Genomic DNA, 18,072 nt, shown 5'->3' with positions numbered 1-18,072 from the left:
GTTGCAGCAATTGTGGAGATTTTTTTTTTTTTACTGCTGCTGCAAAAAAAACCTAAAATAAAATAAATGTAAAAAGAAATTAACAAAGGCCCAAAAAAACCAAAAAACCTGTGGTGACACAGAAAGAAGACCACCTGCGACTCAAAAGAAGGAACAGCAATTATGGGGAAATTTTTTTCTTGCTGCTGGGTAAAAAAAAAATTCAAAAAGCCAAAAAAATAAGTAAAAAGGAAACCACTGCTGACGCTTAAAAAGGAACACCTGTGACGCAGAAGGGGGGACAGCAATTATGCCCTAAAGATTCTTAGTGTTGCTGCGCCAAAAATAAAATAAAAAAACAAAAAGGAAACCACTGCTGACGCAGAAAGAGGAACACCTGCGATGCAGAAAGAGGGACATATTCTTAGTGCTGCTGCGCCAAAAATAAAAAAATAAAAAACCCCACCCACCCCCAAAAAAAGGAAACCACTGTTGACACAATGCACTCACTGGCATAGTTGACGCAAAAAATTACAGCGATATTCCCGTGGCCATGTGGGGACCCCCCAAGGAACCAACAAAGGCTCATTTGTCAAGATGTGGGGACACACAGATGTTACTATAGGGGTTGTGAGAATGCGCCCACCAGCCGCGCATGCACACTGGGCTTCCGCAGGTCCTAGTGCTGAGTGCGGGCATCAGCAGTGGAGTATAGGGGCATCGAGGAAACCCTGGATAACCCCTGGCATGCCGAGGACAGCCAAGCTTAACTCCCCCACACAGGTGGTGTGAGCTGCCATGGTGGGCATAGGACGCAGCCTCCACGGCCTGGGCGGCTGCACATATGGCTATGCCCATTAGGGATACCCAGAGGAAGTACTCCAAATGGCCAGAGGAGGCACTGAAGCGCCCACTGATCCTGCAAGTGTGCTCCGGGGGTATTAAGCCATTGCCATTACACAATGTAAATTAGTATCGTACACAATAGAAATACACAAAATAGTAGCATAGGATAATTTCGTATATTATAATAGTTTCCTCCATATTGTTGAATGCAAATGAAACCACAAAAGAAAAGTGCATTACATTATCACAGTATTATCTCCAAATAGACCTAGCAAAGTATTGCCGTTAGACAACATACATACATACATATATATATATATATATATATATATACACTTTGTCGCCCAGTGGGGATATATCTCCTTTTTTTGTATTTTATTTTAAAGGAATGGTTTGTAAGATTGGATTTAGTTAATCCTTAAACTTTTAATCTCTCTGGGTCCCTGCAGTTTCTTTATGGCTCCAATACCTGTATAGGTCAGAGATTTGTTACTAAGGTATGTTCCTTCTCTATTTCAAGGTAGTTGGAGTTTATGTTGGCTTTAATATTCTAGTTACTGAGGTATATTACATATTTTACCCTGTTGGTCATGGCGGTTTCCCAGAGAAACAAATTTATCTGTACTGGTGGAATCCACAGTCTGTCCAAGAAGTGTTTTTAAGAATTCCTTCTACTTTTATGATTGTATTTTCTATACAATATTTTTAATGTAGATCAATAAATTGTTTACATTTTACATATCTATGTGCCTATAAGGTCCATTATTTATCCATTTGAGTTTCAAAATGCAGAAGGGGGGACAGCAATTATGCCCTAAATATTCTTAGCGCTGCTGTGCCAAAAAAAAAAATAAATAAAAATATATAAAAAAAGGAAACCACTGCTGATGCAGGAAGAGGAACACCTCCAACGCAGACGGGGGGACAGTAGTTATGCCCTAAATACTCTGCGACACAGAAGGGGGAGTACTAATAATGCAGCGACAGAACCTGATGCTGCAAAAAAAAAGTATATATTAATGAAACAAAAATGGGATCAGTGGTGATTAAGAACATCATGGGCCTGGTGCTGAGGATTATGGTGGGGCTTTTTATAAAAAATAAAAAAATAATAATAATAAAAAATGCAAACAATTTGTTGTTATAACAAATTAAATGAAATAGAGAGAGGGAGGATTAGAGAGAGAGGGGATGAGAAAGGGGTGAGGAGTAAGGGAGGGAGGATGAGAGAGAGAGAGAGAGAGAGAGGATGCGCACGCAAAATGTGCAGGGCTCAAAATTTCAAGTCCTGAGCTACTAGCATGTCCTCAAGGTTTACTCGTCACCAGTGCCCCACTCAATCCCTACCTTGCCCGGCCCAACCCTGCCCCACCCCTAAACATGCCCTCATAAGTTATCTCATGAAATGACACTTAAATGTTTTATGCAAAAAAAGTTACAAAAATAAATATTAACAAAAACTTTATCAGTGCAGCCTCACCTGTGCCCCTCAATGCAGCCTCACCTATACTCATCAATGCAGCCTCACCTGTGCTCATCAATGCAGCCACACTGTGCCCATTGCAGCCACACTGTGCCCCTTGCAGCCTCACTGTGCCCGTTGCAGCCTCACTGTGCCCGTTGCAGCCTCACTGTGCCCGTTGCAGCCTCACTGTGCCCGTTGCAGCCTCACTGTGCCCGTTGCAGCCTCACTGTGCCCGTTGCAGCCACACTGTGCCCATTGCAGCCACACTGTGCCCATTGCAGCCAGACTGTGCCCATATCAGCCTCACTGTGCCCACTTTTGCAGACACACTGTGCCCACTATTGCAGACACACTGTGCCCACCATTGCAGCCTCACTGTGCCCGTTGCAGCCTCACTGTGCCCATTGCAGCCACACTGTGCCCATTGCAGCCTCACTGTGCCCATATCAGCCTCACTGTGCCCATATCAGTCTCACTGTGCCCATTGCAACCACACTGTGCCCATTGCAGCCTCACTGTGCCCATTGCAGCCTCACTGTGCCCATTGCAGCCTCACTGAGCCCATTGCAGCCTCACTGTGCCCAATGCAGTCTTACGGTGCCCATTGCAGCCTCACTGTGCCCATTGCAGCCTCGCCTGGGCAGAGGAATGCATGGCTGGAGGAAGAGGAGAGCCGCGGGATAGCATGCTGTTACCGGCGCTTACATTATAATTGTCTCTGCTCTGCTTCGACACAGCCCCTGCCTCCTGACCTGTGCTTGTGATAGATAGAATGTATCCCAGCATTGGACCGGCATTCTGTCTATCACAGGCGCAGGTCAGGAGGAGGCAGGGCTGTGTCTAGCAGAGCGGAGACAATTATAATGTAAGCGCTGGTAACAGCATGCTATCCTGCGGCTCTCCTCTTCCTCCCCGGGGCGATCGTTGGGAGAATGGCGGTGCTCTCCCCCCCTCTCCCAGGCAGACAGCCCAGCTCGCAAGACCTCATTTTCCACTCACAAAATGCGAGTAGGCAAGTGGAAAATTTGAGGGCTGCGCATGTGCATGCGTGGAAGTGACAGCAACACAGCTCGGCCAAGGCAAGTGACTGAAGGCACAGAACCCGGAAGGAAGCCTGGGTGACAATGGAAGCGCCCGGGACCCACCGGATTGATCACAGTGCAGCACTGGAGGGCTCAGTCTGACAGGTAAGTGTACCCTAATGTGCTAATATGCTATGCATACTTGTACATTATGGCATAACCTACCTCAGGGCCTCTAAAAAGTAGTAATGTTAGCGAAGTTTACTACCGCTTTAATATCACAGGATCCCAGGAGCCTCTCATGGGGCCGCCTACTGACCCGGTGGCCCTTGGGCAGTGCCAACATTTCAAAAATATTTTCAGGGACACTTTGTTTTTCCAGTGGTATATTTAGAGTAGCATCAATGATATCCCCTATGTTCCTCTATACGTCACAGTAGTACCGGTAATCACAAAATTAAATGAGTACTAATAATGGGCAGAACAAATTTGAGGACTGTGAAGATTTCCTTTAGTTGAACTAACAAAAGTGTGCCCATTCTAGAGCTGGTAACATTGAGGATATTCAATATAATTTTAAAGAACTGTTTTTGTGGGTAAGAGGCATAGGGGAGGCGTATGGATGGTATAAAAGTGGGAAGTATGTGCATGTGAAGGAGAGGAATGTGGAGGGTATAACAGTGGGCACTGGGCACTGGGCACTATGTACAGGAGAGCAGTGGGGGGGGTATGACAGTGGGCAGTATGCACAGCAGAGGAGTGTGGGGGTTATGACAGTGGGCAGTATGCACAGCAGAGGAGTGTGGAGGGTATGGCAGTGGGCACTATGTACAGGAGAGGAGTGTGGGGGGTATGACAGTGGGGAGTATGCACAGCAGAGGAGTGTGGAGGGTTGACAGTGGACATTATGTACAGGAGAGGAGTGTGGAGGGTTTGCCAGTGGGCAGTATGTACAGGAGAGGAGTGTGGAGGGTATGATAGGGGCAGTATGTACAGGAGAGGAGTGTGGAAGGTATTATGAGGGCAGTATGTACAGGAGAAGAGTGTGGAGAGAAAGATAGTTGGCAGTATGTACAGGAGAGAAGTGTGGAGGGTATCACAGTGGAAGGTATGTACAGGAGAGGAGTGTGGACGGTATGATACTGAGCGGTATGTACAGGAGACGAGTGAGGAGGGTAAGACAGTGGGCAGTATGTACAGGAGAGGAGTGTGGAGGGTATGACAGTGGGCAGTATGTACAGGAGAGGAGTGTGGAGGGTATGACAGTGGGCACTATGTACAGGTGAGGAGGATGAAGGAATCTGGGAAGGAAAAATGTAAAGATTTGTGGGAGGATGTTTAGGGACTGCGTAGTGGTTAAGCGGGCCATATATGAATTGAAATTAGGCCAATTAAGCAGAGACCAGCCATAGTCGATCAATGTATGGGCTAGCTGGTTGTACACAAGTCAATCTATTAATCAACTTGAGTACAACCAGCCTGTCATGTTTTTCCCAAAACAATCAGTGCTGCCAGGTATCAGGTTAGGTTAGCAACACTAATCATTGTATTGTGTGGGTAGGGAAGGCTCCCCACTGGTAGAACACAATAACACTGCGGGAGTGATTCCGCCATCCACAGGTCAGCAGGTGAGAGGGTGTGTGGGGACAGGCTGGGGAGGGAGGTCTGGCAGCAGGGGGGTGTTAGGTGGTCATGGAGGGATATCAATCAGTGGGTGGGGGGAAAAACTGGGAGTGATATCTTTTGGAGCAGGGTCTGTCATCTGCAGGTTAGGAAATGGTCACCTGTGATATAAGTTGAAGGGAGATGGCTAACATGGGAGTGACTGGGGAGTGACCTGGTTGATGGGGAGTGTGAAATGGATGATGTGTTTCACGTTTCTTTCACATTTGCAAAAATGCTTACTGCCCTCTTAAGGCTATGTTTCCACTAGTGCGTCCCCAAAGTCGCGCGATTTTGCCGCGATTTTTTACCGCGATTTTACCGCGACTTTTTACCGCGATTTGAAGCAATGCCTGTATCTATGGACCTCAAGTCGCATCAAAGTGGGACCAAAGTAGTGCAGGGACTACTTTGAAGTCGCTGCGACTTGAAGTCGCACATATATGAACGGTACTCATTGGAAATCATTGGAAACAATTTGTCATGCGACTTTTCAGTCCCAAGTCGCATGAAAAGTCGCACTAGTGGAAACAGAGCCTAAAAGTGATCAGTGGTGTATTGCTTTTCAATGAGTGGCATAACAGCAGCTGACAGGCATTCATGAGATGCTACTGCCACCTCTTTTTTTCTTTACATTGCTGAATGGTAATTTTACATTGTTGGACTATGCTGCTACCGCGAGCGAGTTTGGCTTGCAGTTGCAGAGTGGTCCCATTGAAATCAATAGGCGAGTTTGACAGGCGGTGCTGCCTGTCAAACTCTGCAGGCTCCAAGCTGTCCATTGAGCTCAGTGCCTCTGACAAGAAGTGAGGAGAGGCACTGTGAGCTCATCATCTCAATCTACTGCAAACAGAGTGTGCCAGCTTGTATTTAAACTGGCCGCTCTGTATGTAGCTTCTGACAGGCTGCGCAAGGAGCCTCGTATCTCAAGGACCATAGGTGATAGGAGCCCCAAATTTTAATCAGTTGTGGGGTGGACCTTCAGCTACCTACCCCTCAAATTTCTCTATGTGGCCTCTGGTCGCTGAGCCACGACCCTCAAAGTCGATCTTTTTTTTTTTAATGGGCCTATCTTAAGGTAAGGGGCCTGGAGCTGCAGCTCCAATAGCCCCTATGTTAATATGGCCCTGCTGGTGACACAGAAGTGTTGTACACACACCAACTCTTTAATGGCACCACTACACTATGTTATTCACAACACTACACTACACTGTGTTATTAACTATACTACACTGACTACACTAAACTGACTGAACACACTATCCACTAGCTACCCTGCCTAATCTCCACTAACATGCTACACAAGGCTGCCATGTAAACAGCCTTATATAGTGTGGGGCGTGGACTTAGCCCCTGAGGCACCCTGCCTTTGGCCAATCATGGCTCTCACAGTACATTGTGCTGTGATTAGCCAAAGCACTCAGGTCAGGTGCATGCTTTGGCCAATCATCAACAATCAATGCACTGCGAGAGCGCAGTGCATTATGGGGTGCTCGGCAGCGGGCCAACTTCCCGCCAAACGCCCCATTTGTTGGTGTGTTCAGCACAAACCAGTGATGGGAGTAAGTCACACATGTGCAAGTCACAACCAAGTCTCAAGTCTTAACCTTCAAGTCACAAGCAAGTCCCAAGTTACTGTGGTGAAAAGCAAGCAAGTCAAGTCGAGTCCCTGCTAGAAGTCAAGCAAGTCAAGTCAAGTCATTTATTTTGGTCAAGTCACAAATTAAGTCAAAATACTGATCTACCCCGAAGCCGGGACTTGGGGGGAGCTTTCTTTTGTGGGGGGGGGGCGGCTTTTGCCTAGGCCAAGACACAGCACTGGTGGTGCCAAGTCATTGCAAGTCAAATAGCCCAAGTCAAAGTCAAGTCGCAAGTCATTAGTGACAAGTCAAAGTCAAGTCGAGTAATTTATTTAATTTTGTCAAGCAAGTCGCAAGTCCTCAAACAGGTGACTCGAGTCTGACTCGAGTCAAGTCATGTGACTCGAGTCCCCCACTTCTGGCACAAACACCTGATGTTCGAGTCAAACTTATGTTCAGTTTTACAGTTATGTACAGTCACAACCCTGTGTGATATAATATGACAAAATAGTAAAGGTCTTGCAAGCTACCAAATCAAAGTTCCCCTATCTTATATGATGACAGCTGCTAGCACTAATCACATCCCATACTAACGTGTGAGATTCAAAGATAAATAGATACCATAAATCATGTGCTGCGCTATCCCCTTAATGATCTGCTGAACATACACACACACACATCATAATATATAAATATTGATAGAAAAGTGGTCCATAAAGTGCTCAAGTGCATATAACTCTGTGATACTCTGACAACCCAGGGTCAGTTTTCAGTGTCCTTAATACAGAGATAATAAACGTGACTTGATAGGTGACTGCAGCAGTGATTACACTCAGGTGCTCCCCACCCCAAGGTAATGGCCGCTCACCTCAGAGCGTGTGACCTCGCAATTAAGTTTGGTCAGTACACGCTTTTGAATCATCAAAACGGATTGCAGGTCAGGTTGCAAGGTCCAAACACTGTTCAAAGATGTAGCATCCTCATATATAAATATAAAAAAGAAACTTCCATAGTGTGATACCGTTTTAAAAGATTTTATTTAATGCTAACAAAGCCCTATTATAGGGTACTCACATGGGTCTGGTGCGTTAGTGCACCGCTCTATAGCATGCCTTAATAGCACCAAGCCGTGGATGAGATTGTGTGCTCCAATAAACGATTGCCCTACCCATATAACAAAAATTTAATAATTCCTTTTAGGCATGTTAGGTACATATTCGTTATAGAATGTCCATATACTTGTGACTGGTGTCATTCTGGTGTATAATTAACCTCGCATCTCTGCCATTATCTGGGGAAAAGCTCAGTCAAAATTGGGTTCTTACTAGGGAGACGATTTTACCCTTCGAAACAATGGGGTTATTTACTCTGGCTTTCCTTTAACCACTTCAGCCCCGGAAGGATTTACCCCCTTCCTGACCAGAGCACTTTTTACAATTTGGCACTGCGTCGCTTTAACTGCTAATTGCGCGGTCATGCAATGCTGTACCCAAACAAAATTTGCGTCCTTTTCTTCCCACAAATAGAGCTTTCTTTTGATGGTATTTGATCACCTCTGCCGTTTTTATTTTTTGCGCTATACACGGAAAAAGACCGAAAATTTTGAAAAAAAATGATATTTTCTACTTTTTGTTATAAATAAAATCCAATAAACTCAATTTTAGTCATACATTTAGGCCAAAATGTATTCGGCCACATGTCTTTGGTAAAAAAAATGTCAATAAGTGTATATTTATTGGTTTGCGCAAAAGTTATAGTGCTTACAAACTAGGGTACATTTTCTGGAATTTACACAGCCTTTAATTCATGACTGCCTATGTCATTTCTTGAGGTGCTAAAATGGCAGGGCAGTACAAAACCCCCACAAATGACCCCATTTTGGAAAGTAGACACCCCAAGGAAATTGCTGAGAGGCATGTTGAGCCCATTGAATATTCATTTTTTTTGTCCCAAGTGATTGAATGACAAAAAAAAAAAATTACAAAAAGTCGTCACTAAATGATATATTGCTCACACGGCTAGGCTCCCAAAAAGTCCCACACATGTGGTATCCCCATACTCAGAAGCAACAGAATGTATTTTGGGGTGTAATTTCACATATTCCCATGGCATGTTTGAGCAATATATCATTTAGTGACAACTTTGTGCAAAAAAAAAAAAAAAAAATGTGTCTCTTTCCCGCAACTTGTGTCACAATATAAAATATTCCATGGACTCGACATGCCTCTCAGCAAATAGCTTGGGGTGTCTACTTTCCAAAATAGGGTACATTTTCTGGAATTTACACAGCCTTTAATTTATGACTGCCTATGTCATTTCTTGAGGTGCTAAAATGGCAGGGCAGTACAAAACCCCCACAAATGACCCCATTTTGGAAAGTAGACACCCCAAGGAAATTGCTGAGAGGCATGTTGAGCCCATTGAATATTCATTTTTTTTGTCCCAAGTGATTGAATAATGACAAAAAAAAAAAAATTTACAAAAAGTTGTCACTAAATGATATATTGCTCACACAGGGCATATGTGGAATTGCACCCCAAAATATATTCAGCTGCTTCTCCTGAGTATGGGGATACCATATGTGTGGGACTTTTTGGGAGCCTAGCCGCGTACGGGGCCCCGAAAACCAATCACTGCCTTCAGGATTTCTAAGGGTGTAAATTTTTGATTTTACTCCTCACTACCTATCACAGTTTTGAAGGCCATAAAATGCCCAGATTGCATAAACCCCCCCCCCCCAAATGACCCCATTTTGGAAAGTAGACACCCCAAGCTATTTGCTTTGAGGCATGTTGAGTCTATGGAATATTTTATATTTTGACACAAGTTGCGGGAAAGTGACAATTTTTTTTTTTTTTTTTCACAAAGTTGTCACTAAATGATATATTGCTCACACAGGCCATGGGCATATGTGGAATTGCACCCCAAAATACATTTAGCTGCTTCTCCTGAGTATGGGGATACCACATGTGTGGGACTTTTTAGGAGCCTAGCCACGTACGGGGCCCCGAAAACCAATCACCGCCTTCAGGATTTCTAAGGGTGTACATTTTTGATTTCACTCCTCACTGCCTATCACAGTTTCAGAGGCCATGGAATGCCCAGATGGCACAAACCCCCCCAAATGACCCCATTTTGGAAAGTAGACACCCCAAGATATTTGCTGAGAGGCATGGTGAGTATTTTGCAGCTCTCATTTGTTTTTGAAAATGAAGAAAGACAAGAAAAAAAATGTGTTCTTCTTTTTTCAATTTTCAAAACTTTATGACAAAAAGTGAGGTCTGCAAAATACTCACTATACCTCTCAGCAAATAGCTTGGGGTGTCTACTTTCCAAAATGGGGTCATTTGGGGGGGGGTTGCCACCTGGGCATTCCATGGCCTCCGAAACTGTAATAGGCAGTGAAGAGTGAAATCAAAAATTTACGCCCTTAGAAAGCCTGAAGGCGGTGCTTGGTTTTTGGGGTCCCGTGCGCGGCTAGGCTCCCAAAAAGTCCCACACATGTGGTATCCCCATACTCAGAAGCAACAGAATGTATTTTGGGATGTAATTTCACATATTCCCATGGCATGTTTGAGCAATATATCATTTAGTGACAACTTTGTGCAAAAAAAAAAAAAAAAAAATTTGTCTCTTTCCTGCAACTTGTGTCACAATATAAAATATTCCATGGACTCGACATGCCTCTCAGCAAATAGCTTGGGGTGTCTACTTTCCAAAATGGGGTCATTTGGGGGGGGTTTTGAACTGTCCTGGCATTTTATGCACAACATTTAGAAGCTTATGTCACACATCACCCACTCTTCTAACCACTTGAAGACAAAGCCCTTTCTGACACTTTTTGATTACATGAAAAAATTTTTTTTTTTTGCAAGAAAATTACTTTGAACCCCCAAACATTATATATTTTTTTAAAGCAAATGCCCTACAGATTAAAATGGTGGGTGTTTCATTTTTTTTTCACACAGTATTTGCGCAGCGATTTTTCAAATGCATTTTTTGGGGAAAAAACAAACTTTTTAAAATTTTAATGCACTAAAACACACTATATTGCCCAAATGTTTGATACCAAACATGACATGCTTTAAAATTGCGCACAAACGTGCAGTGGCCTTTAAAGGTTACCACTTTAGATTTACAGAGGAGGTTTACTGCTAAAATGACTGCCCTCGATCTGACCTTCGCGGTGATACCTCACATGCATGGTGCAATTGCTGTTTACATTTGACGCCAGACCTACGCTTACGTTCGCCTTAGCGCGAGAGCAGGGGGGACAGGGGTGCTTTTTTTTTTTTCTTTATTATTTTTTTGCTTTTTTATCTTATTTTTAAACTGTTCCTTTCATTTTTTTTTAATCATTTTTATTGTTATCTCAGGGAATGTAAATATCCCCTATGATAGCAATAGGTAGTGACAGGTACTCTTTATTGAAAAAATTGGGGTCTATTATTCCCTAGATTTCTCCTCTGCCCTCAAAGCATCTGACCACACCAAGATCGGTGTGATAAAATGCTTCCCCAATTTCCCAATGGCGTTGCTTACATCCGGTGAAATCTAAGTCATAAAATGCTCGTAGCTTCCGGTTTCTTAGGCCATAGAGATGTTTGGAGCCACTCTGGTCTCTGATCAGCTCTATGGTCAGCTGGCCTAATCACCGGCTGCATTCTCAGGTTCCCTGTTGAGACAGGAGAGCCAGAGAAAAACACGGAAGACGGTGGGGGGCATTCCCTCCCACTGCTTGTAAAAGCAATCTAGAGGCTAATTAGCCGGTAGGATTGCTTTTACATGAAAGCCGACCGCTGGCTGAAAAGAATGATACCAAGATGATACCTAAACCTGCAGGCATCATTCTGGTATAACCACTCAAAGTCGTGAATGGCGTACCTGAAGACAAAAAAATGGTTAACAATAAAGCACAGTAAACGGTAAAGTATAAAAAATTGCATAACTGAAAAGCAAACATGATAAAACATAATAACAATAAAACATTGCAGAATAGAATACAGTAAAAAAGAGCAGAACAATAGAGAGAGAATAGAGAGAGAGAGAACAATAAAACGACAACTATTTATTTTTTTTTAATATTTTTGTTTGTGTTTTTTTTTTTTTTTTTTTTTTACACTTTAACTAACTGTAACCAGTTCCAGGTTCGGGTCTCTTAAAATGCGATGGCATCTTGGGAGACCCTGTGAAAGTGTGCCTAGCCTGTGCAATGCTGTACCCTACGCTAATACGCAACTAGTGAATGGTAGCGTTCAAAACATTCACCAATGCAAAGACCAGGATTGTCAGGACAGGAGGGACAATAATAGCGGGTGTCACGCCTATATCCGCGCTTGCTGCAGACACAACATCTTTTTTGGGGGGGTTCGTTGGGTAGGGGTACTCGGGAGGACATAAAGAAAATGCCTCTCATGCAGCCGACTGCATTTGGTTGGGGATGTGAATGGGGGAAGTACGGGCGCTGCAGAAACGGTGGGTTTCCAATTAGGATTGGCGAATGCAGCAGGTAGGGCATTATGGGCACAACGGGCCTGTGTTTGTCTTTTTGGCGGCAGCGGGACACTACTTGTGCTTGCCACCCCACCAGCTTGAACTGCACCTATGGGACTCACCACGTCACCAAGTGTTACTGCAGTGCTGGTTTGACTAGGACCGGGGTGTACTAGGCCGCTGGCGCTTGCCAGTTCACCAAAACGCTACCAAAAAAACTGTTAGCGATCGCAGGGATCAGGCCTGACTCTGCGAACGTTGCAGTTATGCGTTTAGTGTTTTGTAAGTGACAGTGATCGATCGATACTGCACTTGGGTGGGCTGGGCTGGGCCGGGCGGAGGGGCAAAACGCAGGTGCTAGCAGGTATCTGGGCTGATCCCGCTAACACTGCGTTTTTGGGAACCCTAAACTGCTGGGGACACTAGTATAGATCTGATCGGATCAGATATTGATCGGTTCAGATACTATACCACTAAGGGAGGTGTATGCTGCGTGCGTGGGTGTTAGCGGTACTGGCGCTAATCTGACGCTGCCTGGGGCGACGCATATCACCGCCGGGCGATCAGGGGGCTAAACCTTTACTCGGTAATAAACGGCGGGTGCCCTGACACTATAAAAAATAAACGAACTAACCAGCGTCACCCATAGCAGTTATACGGAGATCAGTGGTGAAAGGGTTAACTAGGGGGCAATCAAGGGGTTAAAACCTTTATTAGGTAGTATATAGGGGTCCCTGATGGTAAGGAAAAAGTTTGCCATACTGACACCCCCCCGCCTTATACCCGGACATCCGCCGAGTTCTCCGCCCCTAGCGTCATGCGTCAGGCGGAGCAAAGGAGACCGCGACGCACCCGCCCTAAAAAGGCAGGCACTCGCGATCCCCAGCCACCGCCTGGATGACACATCCCGCCCAGCCTGAAGGGGGATACCGCTAAATTGCAGGCATCCCCAGGTGGGCGTGGAAAGGCATGACGCCAATGCACTGGTGGCCCCGCCCCTCCGGAGAAACCAGAGAGACGGGGACAGCTGGGGAAATGAATCCCCATTTATGCATCGCAGCTCCCGGAGGATAAACAGACCGCTAAACCCAAGCATGGGCGCAGTGAAGGAGCTGGGTCTGCAAGTACATAGTCAATTTCAAACGTAATGAAAGTAAGGGTATAATGACATCATCATTGAGGTTCGGTAACGGCCGAACCAGTGTAACCCATAAGATCTAGGATCAGCATCAGACGGGGCATTAGGTGTCTTCCACCTGGGTACAAATTACAAAGAAAATGTCTGGGAGCTGACCCCTAACATAAACCACCTCCATCCCTAATAACAGATACAGAAAAATACGAATGTCGCCCATGGGACTTTAAATGAGGTGTAAATGGTGATCAGAGGGTAAACAGATATAGAGGTACAAATGCATAAATGGGGATTCATTTCCCCAGCTGTCCCCGTCTCTCTGGTTTCACCGGAGGGGCGGGGCCACCAGTGCATCGGCGTCATGCCTTTCCACGCCCACCTGGGGATGCCTGCAATTTAGCGGTATCCCCCTTCAGGCTGGGCGGGATGTGTCATCCAGGTGGTGGCTGGGGATCGCGAGTGCCTGCCTTTTTAGGGCGGGTGCGTCGCGGTCTCCTTTGCTCCGCCTGACGCATGACGCTAGGGGCGGAGAACTCGGCGGATGTCCGGGTATAAGGCGGGGGGGTGTCAGTATGGCAAACTTTTTCCTTACCATCCTTCACCAACACCTAGTCGGGACGCTTCACTAGACTGGTAGGTATTTTATCTACATACTTCAACATTTATACTTGCATCCCACAGTGTACTTATCCGCACTTGCCATGTCTTATTGACTCTTCCCATTACACACTTTTCACTTCCTCCTTCCTTTCACATGTAAGTTCTTTTCCAGTTCATCACATCTTCTATATGTTTGTCCTTCCTCTCACTGCGCTCCATTTCCCCCCACTTTTCCCACTTTCTTTCTTTTCCCTTTCCCCTGGTCCTGCTCCCTTTTCCTTTCTTCTTCTTTTTCTTTTCCTCATTTCTGTCACTTTTCACTTCACCTCCCCTTGCTTTCTCCTTTTCTTCTCCCCCTTTTTCCTTCCCTTCTTTTTCATTCCTTCACTCTGTACCCTTCTTCTTCTCTCTGTTCTGCGGGACACCCTATGCATACTATGCAAGTAGCATATACTTTATACTTTTATGACAATACCATTGTTATTATCTTTGACCCTATTTACTAGCATACCTTGCATTTGATGCCATTATGTATATCCCATGCTTCCAAACCCTTTCATCTTATACTACTCTATATTTATATTTTTATTTTTATACAGTGAGTTGCCCTGCAGTACACTTGGGAACAATTGGGGTTCTTGTTCTCCTCTTTCTTTCTCCCACTTGCCTTGCTGCCCCCCCATGCCTGGCCTCGGTCCTCTGGTTGGGTCCTCGGCCTCTTCAGCTCCCGGGGGAGATGCCCTCCGCCGACCCCTGCCTGGGTTCTGTGTCAGTAGTCTTGGTCTCATTAGTAAGTATGGGATGATCGGTTCTGGCTTCTTGCTTTTAACCAATCATAACCGATACTCTAATTACTTTTATCTGTTTTTACAGACAGCAGTTATGCACATCAGCCCCTGATGAAGCGAGGAAAGCTCGCGAAACGCGTCGGGTTAGAGATGTACTATGCATACCTGTATTACATGTATTACTATTATATTATGGCTATGTTTTAAGATTACTATGCAATGTTGCTGTTTTATGAACCGGTTCACCCATGCTCATGTCCTATTATGGATTATACTGTTGTTTTCAATAAAATATTTGTACCTCTATATCTGTTTACCCTCTGATCACCATTTACACCTCATTTAAAGTCCCATGGGCGACATTTGTATTTTTCCACATTGACCAAATTATGGTACAAAAGGTGGTGCGGTACAAAAGGGTGACATTTTCGTGACCGTATTCGGTTTTGCCCTTAAAGGCAATCAGGACTAAGGGAAGCTTTACATCCCAGTCCTTGCCTCCAAAATTTCTTGGAGTATGTTTACAATTGTCTGATTGTACCGTTCTACTCCACCACTAGAGGCGGGCCGATAGACGATGTGTAATTTCCTTTTTACGCCCAATATTTTCCACAGTTTAGTCATTACTTCACTAGTGAAATGTGTACCCCTATAAGATTCTATTCTCTGGGGAAGGCCGAAGTGTGAAAAGATATTATTGATCAATAGAGCGGCACATGTGTCGGACCTGTTATTTGGTGCTGGAATACACTCAACATACTTGGTAAATAAACATGTCACGGTTAACATATATCGATTCCCTCGTGAAGATTTAGTTACAGGTCCAATGAAATCCATTTGAAGGCCTGACCAAGGCATGCAGATCCCCCTTTTCTGAAGGAGTGCCCTATTGGTGGGTGAAGCTGGTTGAAATTGAGGACATATTAACCACTTCAATACCAGGCACTTAGACACCTTCCCGCCCAGACCAATTTTCAGCTTTCAGCGCTGTCACAATTTAAAGGACAATTGCGCTGTCATACATCACTGTACCCAAACAAATTTTTTATCATTTTCTTCACACAAATAGAGCTTTCTTTTGGTGGTATTTAATCACCTCTGCGGTTTTTATTTTTTGCGCAACAAATAAAAAAAGACCGAAAATTTTGAAAAAAACCACGTTTTTCTTTGTTTCTGTTAAAAATTTTTGGAAATAAGTATGTTTTCTTCTTCAATGACGGGCACTGTTTTGGCTGCACTGACGGGCACTGATACGGCGGCACTGATGGGCACCGATGAGGTGGCACCAATGAGGTGGCACTGATGAGGTGGCACTGACGGGCACTGATGATGAGCACTGATAGGTGGCACTGATATGCAGCACCGATGGGCATTCATAGGCGGCACTGATGGGCATTTGTAGGTGGCATTGATGGGTACTTATGGGTGGCACTGATGGGTACTTATTGGTGGCACTGATAGGTGGCACGGATGGGCACTGACAGGTGGCACCGATGGACACTGATGGGTGGCACTGATGACACTGACTGATGGCACTGATGCCCCTAAGGGTGGCATTGCTGGGCATCAGTGCTATATAATGGTGCCAATCAGTGCCCATTTGTGGGCACTGATTGGCACAGATTGGGCACAGGTGGATGGCCATGGGGTACATACCTGGCCATCCACATGTTGCCCCTTCCCTGGTGGTCCTAGTGGCGATCCCTGGTGGTTCAGTGTGGTGATCTGAGGGGGGGTTGCGCTGATAAACAATCAGCGCAGGAGAGCCGCCGATCGGCTCTCCTATACTCACGTCTGTCAGACGCGAGTGAGGAAGAGCCGACCAATGGCTCTTCCTATTGACATCGAGATCAGCCGTGATTGGACACGGCTGATCACGTGGTAAAGAGCCTCCGCCGGAGGTTCTTTACCAAGATCGGTGTAGCGGTGTGTCAGACTGACACACCGATCCACTGATCGCCGTGATGCGCTCCCCCCCCGGGCACACGGCGGCATGTTATCCTGCTGGACGTCATATGACTGCTATGGGCCGGGCGGGAAGTGGTTAAGCAGCCTTGGCAGTATGCCTTCACATCACGCATCATATGAGGCCAGTAGGCATAATCCTTTGGGATCTCATAGGTGTTTTTTTTCTCTGCGGTGCCTGGACGTGGGGGGCATCATGGGCATGCTGTAGCATTAAAACCTCTGAATTTAAGTGGGACTACCCATTGTTGGATACCCCTTTTGAGTACGACGCTACCTCGTTCTGGACGCGTTGCGTCCCAGTGGGCGGGGACTTCATCAGCAGATGAAGTCCCTGCCCACTGGGACGCAACGCGTCCGAACGAGGTAGCGTCGTGACGTCACCCGCGGCCACTGCACATCTGCTCTGCTGTTCGGATGAACGGGAGATCGTTACCACTGCTTGTCTGTCTGTACCAAGCACATCTTTTGTGAGTGTTTTTATGATCTTTTACATTTAAATAAAGATTATTGCATACGGAAAGCACTATTTTTCGCCGCTTTTATTTCTTATATGGTCCTGTTGGAGTGTCCTGCACTGGGTCCTTGATGACGATTCATTTAAGCTGCATACCATTTGATTACATACCAAAGGCGCTTTCTGACCCTCTGTAATTAAAGGGTCCACAACATCAGGTGAGAGGCCATTTGTTACCGTGGTGGTGGGCTCCTGGAATCACCTTTTGCAAACATGCAGTCCTTTTCGTGTTGAAGATCTATTTGGACCTGATTTCATGGACTGTTTTGCCTACACACTGTGGTGGATTGTATTGTGTTCTACCTTGCTTCTTATATTTTTATTTAGCGCTGCACTGTCTTTTTATTGATGTTTATTGAGGGATTTGAATTTTGACCCTAGTGTCCAGCTGCTTCTCTTGTTGTACACCACTTCGCGCTGATTAATTTTTTTATTTGTATTTCAGTCATCCATAACAAAGGCCTTTGATAACGTCGATGACGAAACGCGTAAGCGGGGCTACGCACTTACGTCATTTCCGGGTACGGAGCGAGTGAGCTTGGAACGCAGCTGGACCGCACGCTGCGAGAAAACTCTTCCTGGTTTCGGCTTCACCCATGGTGTAGTGTTTGCGGTTTTTATTCTTGTTCCCAGTCGGGGATCAGTATATTTTAATAAAGCCTTTTAAATTATACTACACTATGAAGTGACATCTTTTCTTATGAGGATTTCTATGGCGATTCCCCTTCTTGGACGTGGTGGTGTAAGGTGTTATGGATGACTGACCTGGGAACTCTGGGACAGAGGATAAGCATATTTCAGCAACCACGGGATACCAACCAAGAGGACGGCATTGGAATCTTATAGTGTCTGTCACCCCTGCAGGGGTATTGGGAGCCGGTGAGTGGGGAGCCAAAAGGGGGAGCACAGAAGTCACGGATATCCTTCTCTGTGGGCACCACAGTCACCAATGCAGTTGGAACTTTGTTATCATATATATATTTTTGAATATATCACCTTTGATTAGACTTTGTGTATTTT

At 45.3% G+C, this 18,072-nt stretch overlaps 1 protein-coding gene across 1 annotated transcript in view; it reads right to left on the bottom strand.

The window, feature by feature from the left end:
- RETREG3 (reticulophagy regulator family member 3) overlaps positions 1 to 18,072 on the bottom strand; it is a 947,700-nt gene that overhangs the window by 36,147 nt on the left and 893,481 nt on the right. The gene's annotated exons all lie outside the window — the stretch shown is intronic.

The sequence above is a fragment of the Aquarana catesbeiana genome, linkage group LG12 (assembly GCF_042186555.1).
Source record: "Aquarana catesbeiana isolate 2022-GZ linkage group LG12, ASM4218655v1, whole genome shotgun sequence".
Lineage (NCBI taxonomy): Eukaryota > Metazoa > Chordata > Amphibia > Anura > Ranidae > Aquarana > Aquarana catesbeiana.
Note: the sequence above shows the minus strand (reverse complement) of the source record. Positions and strands in the feature narration are given on the sequence as shown.